Below are 15,936 nucleotides of genomic sequence, written 5' to 3'. Positions count from 1 at the left end.
AATGTGCAGCACTGGACCAGACGACCTGCGGGCTTAAGAAGTGCAAAGTAAACAAGAAACAGGTGCTCAGTATGATGGTGATTGTGACTGTGGGAGTGGCTGCGTGCGCGGGGGTGTGTGCTGGGATCGGCTGCTGGCCGGGTTGGGCGCCCTCTGGTGGCGACCCGGCCCCCTCACCGTGACAGTATCCTTCATTTGGATTATGTCACAGGTTTTGTGTTGGTGCAAGTTATCCATCCTTGCAGCATCTACAGTTGCTGTTTCATCAAACATTTTCAAACAGTGGAAATTTGTGGTTCCTCCTCCACTGTTCACATCGTGGAGGTCACTGGCTTCTAGAGCTGCATCTTGCTGTTGCTGTCTAGAGCTGCATCTTGCTGTTGCTGTCCTCTGAAGTGCCTTGTGAATTACTCTATTGTCATAAAATGCTGGCTTTTTAAATCTATGATCTACATTTTCGCACATTTTCGCTGACAAAAACAATGCAATCAGTTCCTTTATTTTCTCCTTTGTTACTGTCACTCGCTGCAGGTGTTTGAAAAGCAAAGGTGTCTGGAGTCTGTGCTATAGCTGAAGGTGAGAAAACAGCAACAGCAATAAAAAAAATAAAATGTTTTTTTTTACATGACATATTGCTTTTATATTATGCAATCTACATGCATAACTTATTTAACAATTTAGTATTTTCTATTATAATGTGTAATATACAATATGGGACAATACACGATGTCCCAAAATTAAGTGATATTTTTCTCAATTGAACATTTTTTCTAAATTGTCGATGCAAATGATGGTCAGGAAATTAGAGAACACACAATTTATGATAATCTTCTCTTCCGGCTTTCATGAGAGGCGGTCGCACTTTATCTCTGCTCCTGCACTCCCTCTAGCTAGCTTAGCTTCTTTGTCTCGTCTTAGTTTCCTGACGTTGTTCCTCGAACTTTAACAAAGAAAACAAAGATTTGATCAGGTGGTCTCTTGGCATTTGACATTATTTTTTCCACATGGAGTCATGGTGCGGGAGAACCCACATCAGGGCCGGCGGCAGAACATATACAGTGGGGGGGCGTCAGAAAAATTCAGGGGGGCAAACGTAAGTTGTTGAGCGCGGGGACGGACGGACCGTAAGCTGTTGACGGGGAGTGGCATGTAACGATTGTTGAGCGAGCGGGTGAGGGGGCGCCATGTGGCAATTCTTGTAAAATAAATGGGTCTTATTATTTACATTAAGGGGCCGGACACCTCGCCTGAGGGGGCGACGCCCCCTTTTGCCCACCCGTGGCGCCGGCCCTGACCCACATGTCTGGACGTGGCGTAGTTTGTGTCTTGCGCCTCTCTCCCTGGAAGATGCTGAGGATGTGTTCTTATTTGGAACTTTGATCGCGGGGTTTCTGCTGATTGGATTAGGCATTGCCCTGGTGTATTGGGAAATTAAAAGAGTGGGGTCAGTTATCGAACGCCCACGCCAAGTGCCCAACATGATCCATGCGGTGGGTAGAGCTGTTGGAACACAGACTGTGACTGTTAAAAAGCTGGATTTGGTCATGGATGGAATCAATGCTCTACGCGTGAAGTTGGATCAGTTGGGAGAACGCTGACTTAAGGGGAGTTCATGTGCTCAAACACTCAAGGACGAGCTCCCTGCTAAATTCTTCATTCATGATTATCTGCATTTGCGCCCAAACAAGTTTCTCCCAGAAGGTCGTCATCTTGGTTACCTGCTCCTACCCCCACACAGAGACTGTCAGAGATGGCTCTCGCCTTCCACTGCGAACTTTGACACAAAGACTGTGCGCCAGGCCTCTGGCTCCCATCTCCCTATCTGAATGAATCACGCCTCTCACTGCCTACTGTCTGTGTTATCAATGCTTGTATGTGCTATGGGGATTTTTTTTGTAGTCATATTTTTTTTGTCTCCTCCTAATGTTTCTCCCTAATCTGTACGGCGGCACCCTAAAGTGTGGCCGCTCTAGGTTCTCGGTGCTTTACACTGGGGTCCTGGGGAAACTGAATTTCCCATTCATGGGATCAATAAAGGTTTATCTTATCTTATTTCCTAAATGTCAAGGTCATTGTGTAGTCCTATGTGAAATGATCCTAAGAGGAGTGAAACAGCAGTATTTAAACCATAAATTATATATATTCAAAAGCATAAAATACCTGTTTGCTACTTTGTAATGGCATTTCAGAAGCTGCTCTCTTAATCTGATGAATTTGTCAAACAGAAACCTTCCTCATTCTGCCTTTATCTGCACAAACCTGTCTGTGCTCAAATCTTGATCCAACTGTACTAGTCATAGACCCATTTCGAACATATCATTTATATGCAAGACCATAGAAAAAGCTATAACCCAGCAATTATGCTTATATCTGCATAGGAATCACATACAGTAGAACCCTGCAACTCTATGCTAATTCGTTCCGGAAAGAGCATCGAGAAGCGATGCAGTAGAGTTCCGAATCAATTTTTCCCATAAGAAAAACTTAAAATGGATTAATCCGTTGAATTCCAGTGCTAAGTCCATCACATGAATGCCTTTTTCACTTCTCCATGATCACCTTTTTCAACTCTATTGTTGTTCTTACCGTTTTCCTCTTCTGCTTTTCTGCTATTGGGACCCATGTTTTTGTCTAAAGCTAAAGCTTGGAGCACAGCCTCAAACTGGTTTAAATCCCATTGAACACCAACGGCAACTAACAGCATGTGACCGAAGCATGAACTGTATTTTGTTTACTAAGGTCTTATGAGTCAGGGTGGATTCTGTTTTTTTCGAGCTCCGAGACAAAATTTTCTCCAAATATCCAAACTCCTAATATGTCGAGTACTGAGTTGGTTGAGTTCTGGGGTTATACTGCACTGTAAAAAAAATCCTAATTTTATGGAAAATAACTGTAAATATTTAATGTATTTTAACGTTTTTTCCAGTTGTATGCAAAACTTTGTAAAATTACAGACATTATTTGTAATTTGACAAAGTATCTAAGTATTTAAATATTATGACAATAATTACAAGTTACATGCTTTTCTCGTTTTTTTACGGAAATAATACAGTATTATTTATACGGTATTTTTCTGCTTTCTTAAATTATATACAGATTCATGTATAATTACAGCAATTATCTGCAATTAAACATTCGGTTGATTATATAAAGGTTTATGTCTGTAAGAACTAAAAAGTTTTTTTCTCTGTCATTTTAATCAAAATCTTATGTCTTTTGACACTGCTGGTTTAAACATGATTTTCAATGTCAGAAATGAATGTGGTTTTCATAGTATTAGCTTACATGTATCAATACTCGTATTTTGATTGTTAGGCGTCCTCATAATTCAGAGGATCCATTGATGTTCAGGAGAAAAATGTACACAGAACAAAATATATAGGTTCGGACATATTAATTTGCCACAGAACGTGATGGTAATTGATTTGACGAAAAAGAAAATAATTTCTGCAATTGAAAATGCTCATTTTTATGATGCCTACAGAATGAAGAGTGACTTCCTAATGTCAGTTCAGACATTAGATTTTTACATTGGCATATCTAAAGTATGTAACTGTAGTATTGGCTGTAGGAGATTTCTGTTGATTGTTCCATCTCTATTGATGTCTGTTCTCATTTTAGTTCTTGTGCAGTCAATGGCAATAGAAAATGGCAGTTTGTTTGGGTGCTGGACTTTTAAAAGGAACATTTCTAAACACTGGGTCTATACTTGAACATAACCAAGGAAATAACCTGTAACACACTGAGAGACAGATGAACTGATATAGCTACTGGTAGACGTACATTGTAATGGAACAGGCTTTTAAACTTAAAAATGTGTGTGCCTATAGTTACACACTGGAATAAAAACACAACTTGAACAACCACTTAAATATAAATGTTATCTCTAAGCTAGGGGCATAAACGTGATTTGAGCTCAATGTGTTGCTTTTAACCATAATTGGTTAATCTGACTGTCATTCAGGAAACTGGCCAATGACAACTGTTCGCGCCTCTCAGGTCATGTTTGAAAATTTCAGTGAGTGTGCTGACGATGGACATTACGGTCGGTCAGCCTACGACAGACCTGGGCAAACTACGGCCTGCGGACCACATCCGGCCCGTTGTGCGTCCCTGTCCGGCCCGCGAGAGGCCAATCATAAATTTAACAAATATCTATGTCGTGCGTGCAATACAACTGTGACGCTTTTATTTTGAAAGCGCTACGTTTTTGTTAATTTCGTGTGCATGTACGTGCTTGTGTGTGAGCTGTGCAAGAAACACTGTAGGTGATCAGTGACAAGATAAGGCAAAATTTATACTTTCGCGAGTGAACATAGCGCGCGACTCCGCACCCCTCACGAACCTCCGCAAACGGCGGAACATTTACGTGACAAATTATAATTGTGAATTGTGTTCCAGGTTTGAAAAGTGCTGGAATGTTGGCTAAAGTACTTGAAAATGCCTGAAATTGTAACTGTATTTCGATTCACAACAAATAGCTGACTGAACTATTCCAGAAAGCGAATTCAGTGAAGAAAGGGTAAGTAAACTCAGAGTTAACGAAAACTCAGGGTTTTCCGTTCCAAAAAGCGAGCTTAGAGAGAACCTGAGTCAGCTGGGAAATATTGAAATGGACCTTGGAAGTGCCGTAGAAGTGCTTTAAAGCTAGGTTTAAGCCGAGCAGCGCGGGGGTCCGCGCGGCGAAAATGACGTAATCGCGGTGGCTCTGCCCGTGCGCGAGGGTCTCGCGCGCTGTTGATTCGCGAGGTCATGCACCTCTCAAATTTTGTAACTTTGCGCGCATGCTGCGCCTCAGCGCGATGGACAAAGTCATGTTTGCAGGGTTCATACACCTTTATAAGGTGGAATTAAAGCATTTGTATGTCACTTTCAAGGTCCATTTCAATATTTCCCAGGACGTTAAACTTAATTAAGTTAAATATTTTTATATATACTCGAAATGATTCAAAATAATTCGTTTTTATCACATTATTTAATGGTTGTTTAAAGTCTTCACGTTCTTTCATGTTTCGTCCTGGAATTACAAGAGGCTCGTATATGTTAATGTTATACAAGAAAACTGTTCATTCAGATGGCTATTTGTTGTGAAACGAAGTAGTTACAATTTCAAACATTTTCAAGTATTTTGCCTAAATTCCAGCACTTTTCAAATCTGAAACACAAAGCAACATTAAAATTGGTCAGGTAAATGTTCCTTCCATTGTTTTTGAGGGGTGTTTCTTTATACTAACACACATCGTTTCGGAGAACACTACACAGAATGTGACGCAGCAAGTATAAACGCCTCCACTGTTTGCGAAAGTTCGTGCGAGGTGGGCGGGGCCAGTGTAATGACATCATTTTCGTTTGTGTGGCCCTCTGACACAATTCAGGTTTCTCGTGTGGCCCCTTGTAAAAATTAATTGCCCACCCCTGGCCTACGAGCTGTGGTGGCTAGCTAGCTACCTGGATTATTTTACATCTGCCTGCCAAATTATTTTGAGCGGATTATCGTTGGATGATTCCACACAATAAGATGGAAACGGGGCACAGAGGAAGAAAATTTAAGTGAAGCATTATTGGTGACATCAGGTAAGAAAACGTCCTTAATTTATGTAAGCCAACGTTAGCTAGTTAACTAGCTAGTTAGCCCAGTCTAAAAACACATTTCACTTGAATGTTTCATTTGATAAAGATGAAAACAATAAAATATTAATATCTAATATTTTCCGATGCTTTAAAATACTTTAATTCGGTCACTGTTAAATACATAATGGGTTAAATAATGCTCTATGCGGTAATAAAGTCTTTGTTATAAGGTTCATTGAACATAACTAAATCTAGCGACATAGCTAGTGTTGGAAAAAAGAAAATTAAAGGCTAATAACTTGATGTGTCAATTTAGTGTTTTTCAGGAAGACTGTGGGAAAGCAGGAGTAAGGAGGCCTCAGTGGCCTTGAGGAGAACAGAAGGGGCCTATTCAGTGCAGGATGTGTAGCAAGCAGTTTTTAGATAACCAGGCACACAGGCTGGGAGAAGAGGAGCAGGTGAATTTCCATGGAGAGCAGCCAGGATTGGGGAGTTATCGAAACTTAACAATTCGAAACTTATGGACAGAGAGTATGAAAGAAAGGACATCGCCCAGCACGGGAGGCTTTTTCGCTTGGACACTGCTGAGATCCACTTGGGTTAGGTAGATTCCTAGGCAACTAGCACCAGTGCACTGAAGAGTTTGTACCACGAATACTTCTATTATATTGCATTCATTAATATTCTATATAAATCATTTTAAAAGAACTTTTGTTGTCAAGACTTTGCTTGGACCACTCAGTCAAAAACCAGTCGGTTCATCGGGGCGGTGTTGGGGCCCGTCTGGGTCGGAGAAGAAAATTCCCAACAAATTGGTAGCAGAGGATGGTTTTTGGCTGGAGTCGAATTCTGCAATTAGGACAAGAGAGGAGGTCAATCCGTCCGTGAGGTGACTGAACTAAACCGCGCGGTCTGAAAAAAGGTAAGGAGCCATTCTCTCCTATTGGCTGATGTTACTACGTCATAGGCTAAATTAAAGTTCAGTCACTAAATGGTCGAGGCGAAATACTCTCTGTAAATTTAGTATTGAAATTGTATACGTGTTACAAACTCGATATATAGACAGGAGGATTGCCCTACGACTCATAAAGTCGGGAGGAGGACGCCCTGTAAACTGCAGTAAACGGTTGAAGAGTAGGCAGCCCACGTTCTAAAAAGAACCTTGGTTCTAAAAGAGAACGGTGGAGGACGTGCCCAGAGAAAGAGCAGGTAGCCCACGTTCTTAAAAAGAACTTTGGTTCTAAAAAAGAACGGTGGAGGACGCGCTCAGGTGACGAGTAGGTAGCCCACGTTCAAAAAAAAAGGGGAACTATTGTTCTAAAAAAAAAAAAAAAAAAAGGAGAACGGTGGAGGACGCGCTCGGTCACGGTTAAATGAATGAGTAGAATGAGTAGGTAGCCTGGGATTCCAAGAATAATATATATTCAAAGAAATTCCGGAGGACGCGCTCAGCCGGTTTTGGGGGGCCCCCGTGTGTTTTGTTGAAATTGCGTGCGTGATTGGTGAAATTACAGCTGTATCTGTGTATGCGTGTTTGCAAAATTGCAGTGTTGGGTTGGTTTTCATGTACCGTGTGGTTTTATGTTGAATAAAGACCTGTATAAATTGTTTGAGCATACGTGCTATAATAAAACTTGAGAGCCTTTCATTGGGGGACTTACAAACCCACGCCCATAAATCCATGAGCCTCTTATGAGAGGACATTTGAACCCCTGAGTAAATTGCATGAGCCCCCAAGAAAGACGTTCATCATTGTGTACACAAGCACAAGAGAAACATTTCATAAGAGGTTAAAGTGTAAAACAAAAATTATCATATATCTTCATGCATGAAATTATAATTTGGTTTATGACGCTCCGTAAACGTACGATTTAAGTGCTGGAAGTGAAACTCGCGCGAGCTGTGTTGAGCCGGAGTTGTTTGGAGTGTGGAGATATTAACTTGTGTCTGTCTGCCCTTGGGGTGCGCGCTGGCGAATTAAAGCGCTTGCGAACACGACGATAAAGTGATAAAGTTTACTGAATTAATTTGGGGGTATTAAAGTGCTAGTGAGTACAACGAAAAAGTTTTAAAATTTACTGAATCGAAGCAAAAGTAATTTGGAAGTAGTTTAAAAACCGGAGTTATATCATGGATAATATTAAGGGTTTGGAGGATTATTTGGTTGATACTATGGAGAAACGTGCTGTGCCGAGAATGAGGTCTGACACAGTGATGTATGTGAAAAAATGTTTTGAAAAGATGCGATCCGAAGGGTTGTGGCCAGACCCGGACGACCGTGGTGTGTATCAGGTTGATTGGGAGCACATCGAGAAGCATTGGGTCACACAGGTTAATAAAGAGAAAAAAAGATTAGAGGCTAGCGGAGCCCTAACTAAGCAAAAGCGTAAAATCCAGCTGGAAGAAGCTGAAACTTATTTGTCGTATGTGAGAACATTTCGGAAAATTTGTCAGAAGATTAATGATAAAGAACGAGTTGAAACCAAAAAGACAGAACTCCCTGTGCCCCCTCCCTATGCAGAAAAAGCGTGTGAACCCAGTGCTCCTCAATGTCCGCGTGCAGCGCTGATGGCGCCTGTGTCTGTGAGTGAAATGAGTGACGTTGATGTGGACGGGGCTTCTGCACGTCCAAAATCAGTGAGAGAGCGTGAATGTGATGAGGGGAGACAAGTGGTAATGGAGGTTGTCAGTGATGTGGCTATGGATAAAATAGAGAGTAGACTAGCGAGGCTCGAAGACCGTGATCGCGAGAAAGCTGGAGAAACAGAGATAAATAATGCATTGCAAAGAATTGAACAGCGAATGGATGAGAGTTTGAGTCTGAGTGCCCCCACCCGGTTCGAACAGACGTTGAACAGAGCAGAGAAAGTGGTCTGTGACGTGGAGAAAGCCATCAGGCAGGAAGAGGCTAAGTTGGAAAAAGAGCGTGCGAGACAGCAAAAGAAATGCGCTGCGGATGATAAAAGGAGAAATAGAGGCGCACCTGACTGTAGAGATACATTGATTGTGACTGGTGAAAATTTAGAATGGGAAGCGGAGAATGACGAGGGTGGGGCGAACAGACGAGTGAAAACTCCCTCTTCAGAGGAGAGCGAGGTGGGAGATGAATGTATTAACCTGTCTGAATCCGAGGAATGGGTGAGAGTGCCCGCCTACTATGACAGGCACGGTGTAGTCACGCGATCAAAAGCCAAGAACATGTCGACCCCTGGTGGTCATTATCCGATAATAGCAGTACCAGGGAGCAGTTACGCACACACATACGCTCCGTGGACACACAGAGATTTGCACACTATGATAGATAAATTACCCAATCCTAAAAAGGGCGTTCAGTATTTCTTGTCTAACAGTGCCCAATTAATTTGTTAGGTAGAGATTTGTTGTGTCAATTTTCAGCTATTATTGAATGCACACCGAGTGAAGGTAAATTAGCTGTCTCTGTCACCAACCACGATGAGCGCCTCAGAATACTTAATCAACAAGCAGCGGACGGCCCAGCTCACATTTACTGGGCCACATTACAACATCCTGAGGAACAAGCAACTGCTAAAAATTTGCTTTACACGTTTAATTTATGGAAACCATGGTTCCTGTCACTTCAGAGTATGACCCCACCAATAGACAGCACACACTGCACTTTTAATTACATCAGAGGGGGGGATGGGGTTTACGGACAGCTGTGGAATAACATTGAAGGTCAATTACAGAATATAATTTGTGAATCAATGATTGTTGGACCTGAAGGTGTGGCTGCACTAGTTGTGTTAACAGGAGAACAGATGACGTACTGGAGAAACCCGGACCAGCAGGATTCACTACCACATGTCTCGCTGTTGGTCTCGGCTGGACACGAACCTCGTGAGCTGGGCCCCATGCTGGCCACTGCCATGAAGGAACAGTTTCGCCCAACCTGTCTGCCAGGGGTAGAGGGTACGTCGGATGGTAAGTACTGGAGAGTCGCATGTGACACCAGTGACTTGGCGTACTTCTGTAACCAGCCCCTGACAGCCACACACGGCAGAGCACTGTTGGATCACCCCCAGGCCAAAGAACAACTAGAGACGGTCCCAGCCAACTTGTGGACCACGACAAAGGTAGATGTAGGATGTGCATCACACCACATGGCTCCTATTAGGTTAAAGCCAGGAGAAACAGTCGTTCATCAGCCACAGTACCGAATCAAGCCAGAAGCCATGGCAGGTATTACAGACACCATTGCAGATTTAATCAAAGTTGGAGTTCTGAAACCCACGACGTCACCGTGGAACACGCCCATACTACCTGTTAAAAAACCTGGAAAAGATGAGTATCGTATGGTGCATGATTTGAGGCGCATTAATGATGTCACTGTAACTGAGAACATACCAGTACCTGACCCCTATCGATCTTTGCAGAACCTGACGACTGAACACTGCAGCTTTTCATGCATAGATTTAGCTAATGCTTTCTTTTCTATACCAATTGATGAGAATGTGAAAGACATTTTTGCGTTTACCTTTAAAGGTCAACAGTACACATACAACAGGCTACCTCAAGGCTACAAAGACTCACCAGGCATCTTTAATCAATGTCTGTTGAAAGATCTGTCTAGATTAACTGACAATGATTTGATTGACTCTAACACCGTACTAATACAGTTCGTGGACGATTTGTTAATAGCTAGTACTTCACCCGATAAGTGCCTTAGAGACACCATAACCATTCTAACCTTGTTAGCTGAATTAGGTTACAAAGTGAACAAGTCAAAACTCCAGGTGGCCAGGCCGATGGTCACCTTTCTGGGGAGAAACATCTCACACAAAGGTCACACCCTGACTCCAAATCAGAGACAGTCAATACTGTCATTTCCAAAGCCCACTACAGTGTCCCAAATGATGTCATTTTTAGGCCTGACAGGCTACTGCCGCAACTACATACCTAACTACAGTGATTTAGCTCACAGCCTCAGAAAACTCGCAGTGTCAAAAGGTCTGAGTAACGGGAAGGTGGAGCTTGACTGGACGGTTGAGGCAGAGAGGGATTTGATAACTCTGAAACAAGCACTTGCTAGCGCTACTGAATTAGCAGCACCAGACTACACACAACCTTTTCATTTAAATGTTTCTGTAAGAGACAATCATGTTCATGCTTGTCTCTTTCAGAAGGGGGAGAGTGAAGGAAGGAACATTTTATTTTTTCACAGTTCCAAATTAGATCAACCAGTGATAGGAACAGGACCATGCACAACATACATGGCAGGACTCACCACAGCGATAGAGAAGACAGCACACTTGGTAATGTGTCACCCACTAATAGTCAGCACCAATCACGGAGTAATGGCGTTCATAAACTCACAAGCCTTTTCTTTGTCAAGAGCACGACAGAACAAGATAAAAGCCATACTCACACAGCCACACATCACGTACAACACTGCACGTACAACTTGTGAATCTGTGAATCTGACTGATAACATTGAAGTAGCCGAAGATGCGACACCACATGACTGCGCTGACGCCACAGAAAGATACATTCAGCTCAGACCAGAACTGCACAAGGTCAGAATTACTAAACCAGGAGCATGGGAACTCTGTTCAGATGGGAGTTGTTGGAGACAAGGTAACGAACTGAAGGCCTCTTACGCTGTGGTACAAGCATGTGGGGAAGAGTGAGAGGAGGTGGAATCAGGAGTGGTTCCACAACCAGCTTCAGCTCAGCTGGCAGAAATGGTCGCACTCACTAGAGCACTGGAACACGCGTCAGGTCAGATTGTGAACATTTACACAGATTCAGCATACGTGCACGGGGTCATCCACCATGAACTAGTCAGGTGGATGGATAATGGGTACACTAACGCCACAGGACAGCCAATCAAACATTTGAGAGCAGTACATGAGTTGAGTGAAGCTATCATGTTACCCAAAGAAGTGGCAGTGATAAAGGTAAGAGGACATCAGGGTAATGACAGTTTTGTTTCTAGAGGTAATGAAGCTGCTGACAGAGCAGCCAAAGCTGCTGGAGGGTACAACCCACAGAGCTTGTTGTTGCTGGAAACTCATAACATGCCTGAGTTGACGGAGAGCCACCTGGCACAGATCCAAGAACAGGCCACGGTCTATGAGAAGCAATTGTGGATAGACCGGGGAGCCACTGTCACTAAAGGACTCTGGAGGAGTCCAGAAGGGAGGGTAGTTCTGCCCTTAGAGAAGATGAAATTGATACTATGCGAAGCACATGGGCCAACTCACTCCGGAGTGTCGGCCATGGTGACCAAATTAGAATGTTTATGGTGGCATCCATACCTCAGAGACCATGTGAAGCAATACGTGAGCGAATGCGATATCTGTCAGTCATACAATGTGAAGAAACCATACCGGGTGAGAATTGGAGGATACCCAGTGCCCGCGGGGCCATTTGAGGAGATTGTGATCGATTACACAGACATGGGGCCAGACAACAGGGTAAGGGGGTACAGGTACCTGTTGGTCATGGTAGACAGATTCACCAAGTGGGTAGAAGCTATACCCACCAAAAAGGAAGATTCAAAATCAGTCATAAAATGGTTGCAAAATGAGTTGATTCCCAGGTACGGCCTACCAAAAGTGATTAGGAGTGACAATGGGTCCCACTTTGATAACAAACACTTGGCAGAAGTAGAACAAAAGCTGGGCCTAACCCACAAGTTTGGCACTGTCTACCACCCACAGTCACAGGGGTTGGTGGAAAGAGCCAACCAGACCATTAAGACTAAACTGGCCAAAGTGTGCGCAGCAGGAGACATGGACTGGGTTCAGGCGCTGCCACTAGTGTTGATGTCCATGAGAGCAACCCCCACCGGAGAATACAATCTCTCACCACACCAGCTCATGACAGGACGACCCTTGCCAGGGTGCCCTCGACCAAGGATTGAGGGACCAGCTTTGGAAATCCAGGAACAGGAGATGTCAGAGTACATGAGAGAATTAACCAAGTTGCTTTGTGAAATCAATAAGTCTGTTCAACAGGAAAAAGGAGAAGAAGACCTGGAATCACCCAAGGTGAAGGTGAAGCCAGGGGACTGGGTAAGGATCAAGGTGCACAAGAGGAAGTGGAACGAGCCACGGTGGACAGGCCCGTGGGAGGTCGAAGGTGCCAACGAGCACTCAGTGAAAGTGAGGAAAGACAAAGGTAAGACCTGGTACCACATTTCACACTGTGTTGCAGCAAAAGAACCAACAAGAACCACAGGAGAGATCAAGACACACCTGGAGGAGACAGGAGAAGCCCCAGGGAAGGAGTTAGTGGTGAGTACCGACCCCAGTGTAGCTTTTTACAGAGAATACATCACAGCCGAGGACTGGTGGGAGGAAGGTGAAGGAGACCTGTTGGAGACTGACTGTGAGGCTATAGCACACTGTGTGAGCGCGGACCTGAACCTGGGAGCTGGAGTGGCTCTGCAGATCAGACAAGCGTTTGGCACTACTGGTATAGCCAAGGTGCCCATAGGCAAGTGTGCCACACAAACCACACAGACACACATTATATTCCATTTAGTGACCAAAAGATACTACAGGGAGAAGCCAGAATTAGGAGATCTGATTTCAAGCATACAACACCTGGCCACATTGTTAATATCATTGAACATTAACACTCTAGCCATACCGAAGCTGGGTTGTGGACTAGACGGATTAGACTGGAGGACTGTGAAACCAATCATTAAAACTTTACTTAAACCAACCGGTACCAAGGTGGTGGTGCATCATCTTCCATCCTAGGATGGAACTGTGGGAAATAAGAGACATGTTGTCGGGACGTGTGGGACGTCCAGATGAGGCTCAGTACCAACAATATTTTAGAGTAGGAAGATTAACTTTGAGAACATGGACTTGGCTATGGGGGGGAACATTTCTAGCCGCGGTGATAATAGGAGCGGTGGTGATATTTAGTGTAGGAAATCAGAAACAACCCAATAACGTGAACGTAACTTTGTGTCGGTGGGACGACAATCACACTGCCTGCAAAGAGGTGAGGCCCGATGAGATCCACAGCCCTAACCCGCTAGTAAACGCGACCAAACCAGAGAAAATAGACTTTAAAGTAAGAAAACCAAGAGGAGCTGGAACCAGGCCAGTAGGACAGTCCAAGGACCGGTGTGTACGGACATACGGAGGTGTGGAATTGAGTTATAGAGATGGTACAGCCTCGAGCTGGACTTTTGACTTATGTGAGGTAGTGGACTGCGGGGGAGCCAATGCCTCATACAGAGGATGTGATTTGTACATATGTTGGACCAATCAAGTTAATGCGGGCTGTCATGGAAGGGGGAGTTTCTATAGTGCAGACTGGTGTCCTGGTTGGGGGTCAGTGATAAAGTACTCGGGGAGATGGAAACCGACATCAGGAGATAAGAAAGGTAACCCGTCCACGACCTCTTTGAGCAAATGGTGGGTCGATGTGTCGTTTCAGCGAGACTATCACGTGCCCCAAAATCCAGTAACTTTTTCTGTCAGATGGAATGGGCAGATATGGGGTAATAACAGACCGTTGTACTTCACCCTGGGGGTGGAACAATCAGGACGTGACATATGGGGAATAATTAAACTCAGCTATTTAGCCAAACCCAAGCCACTCAGCCCAGCAAAACCTGAGGCAAAAATAAAAGAGGTGGAGGATTCAGCAGACAAGTTCACTCTAACCACAGATTTCACTAAATTATCGTCCCAGCAGTTAATAGAATTAGCAACCGGTTACAGCGGCTCGAATTTGTGGTTGTCATGGCTAGAACAAAACAGTAGAGAAAATGGGTTAGAAGGTTGTGTGGCCTGTGCAGCGGCCCGACCCACGTTAATGACCTCACCAGCCCCACTGAATCCTGAAACAGATCCAGTAGGATATCAGTGTATGTTGAATTTAACTAAGGTGAAAAGTATTACGACCTCAAATTGTTCCAGCCTGGACAGTATTTTTCCGTATGTCAAAAATTTGGAAGGAGGTAACGCTCCTTTCGTGCCAGTGAAACTTACAGGGCAATACCAATGTTTTAACTTGACAGAGAAAGACGCAATCATGAGTGTGGGAGAAATAGAACCAGATTGGTGTAACGCCACAACGAAGGTCCCGGGGATAGGGAGAGTAGCCCGGGCAGGGATCTGGTGGTACTGCGGAGGACACACTCTGCTGGCATTAATACCAGGAAAAGCTAAAGGAATCTGTGCTATGGTTAGACTAATCACACCAATAACAATGATAGGGCTGAGGGAAATCACACCGCAGCCTGCTACCGCCCAAGGGAGAAAGAAGCGTGATGCCTTTGATTTGTCCATAGGGTCACCAACATACATTGACTCCATAGGAGTGCCTCGGGGGTTTCCCAATGAATACAAGCTAGTTGATCAAATAGCTACGGGCTTTGAGAACATTCCAATTATATCAGCCTTGTTTCCAGTAACACCGAACAAGAATGTAGATAGGATCAACTTTGTCCATTACAATGTGCTGAGATTAACCAACCTAACGAGAGACGCAATAGAGGGGCTGAGCGAACAACTGAGAGCTACCTCACTGATGGCCGTACAAAACAGAATGGCTCTAGATATGCTCCTGGCGGAAAAAGGGGGTGTATGTTTCATGTTTGGCGACAACTGTTGTACCTTCATTCCCAATAACACCGCACCGGACGGATCGGTGACCAGAGCTCTGGACGGACTGAAGGCTTTATCTAAGGAGATGCAGGAGGCCTCAGGTATCAGTAACCCCATGGAGGAGTGGTTCACGAAGGTGTTTGGGAAATGGAAGGCACTAATTATGTCCTTGTTTATGTCAGTAGCAGTGTTTATTGCAATTGTTGTTATTTGTGGATGTTGTTGTATACCATGTATCAGATCTCTCACCCAAAGGTTGATCACAGCCGCGATTGAGAAGGGGGATGCAAAGAACCCACCACCATACACTATGCCACTGATGGCGGAGGATGATGATGACATATCATCTGAAGAAGACGATTCTGTGTGAAAAACTTGTTGTTTTTGATTAATTATGCTTGCTTTGTAGGTATTGGCAGCGACAGCGACTGATGAAGAATGAAGACGCACCACACATTAGAGCACAACCAACAGCACATGAAAGCTGATTCACTAGCTTAAAAGTAATATGCATGACACATGGGCACATTAATAGAACGGGTCGAGGTGATCTCCCACCAGGCGGGACCTGGGTCTCGGGGACAACGTCAAGTCACGAGACCGTGGGAGATGAAGGGGGGCATCTCCGAATAGTCTGAAAGGTCTCGGCCCACGACTGGGGAGTGATCCAGAACCCACAAATCACATAAAAGAACACATAGACGTTGTACTAACTGACATAGTCACACTATGAATGTATACACATTTAGGGATTTTTATGATTGTCTTT

The 15,936-nt window shown here is 44.1% G+C and overlaps 1 protein-coding gene across 1 annotated transcript in view; it reads right to left on the bottom strand.

Annotated features, from left to right (window-relative positions):
* The window catches only part of upb1 (ureidopropionase, beta), a 70,295-nt gene that overhangs the window by 11,020 nt on the left and 43,339 nt on the right, over positions 1-15,936 (bottom strand). The gene's annotated exons all lie outside the window — the stretch shown is intronic.

Source organism: Brachyhypopomus gauderio, unplaced genomic scaffold (genome assembly GCF_052324685.1).
Source record: "Brachyhypopomus gauderio isolate BG-103 unplaced genomic scaffold, BGAUD_0.2 sc99, whole genome shotgun sequence".
NCBI classification, from domain to species: Eukaryota; Metazoa; Chordata; class Actinopteri; order Gymnotiformes; family Hypopomidae; genus Brachyhypopomus; species Brachyhypopomus gauderio.
The sequence above is the reverse complement of the archived record's forward strand: the minus strand, read 5'-3'. Positions and strand labels throughout refer to the sequence as shown.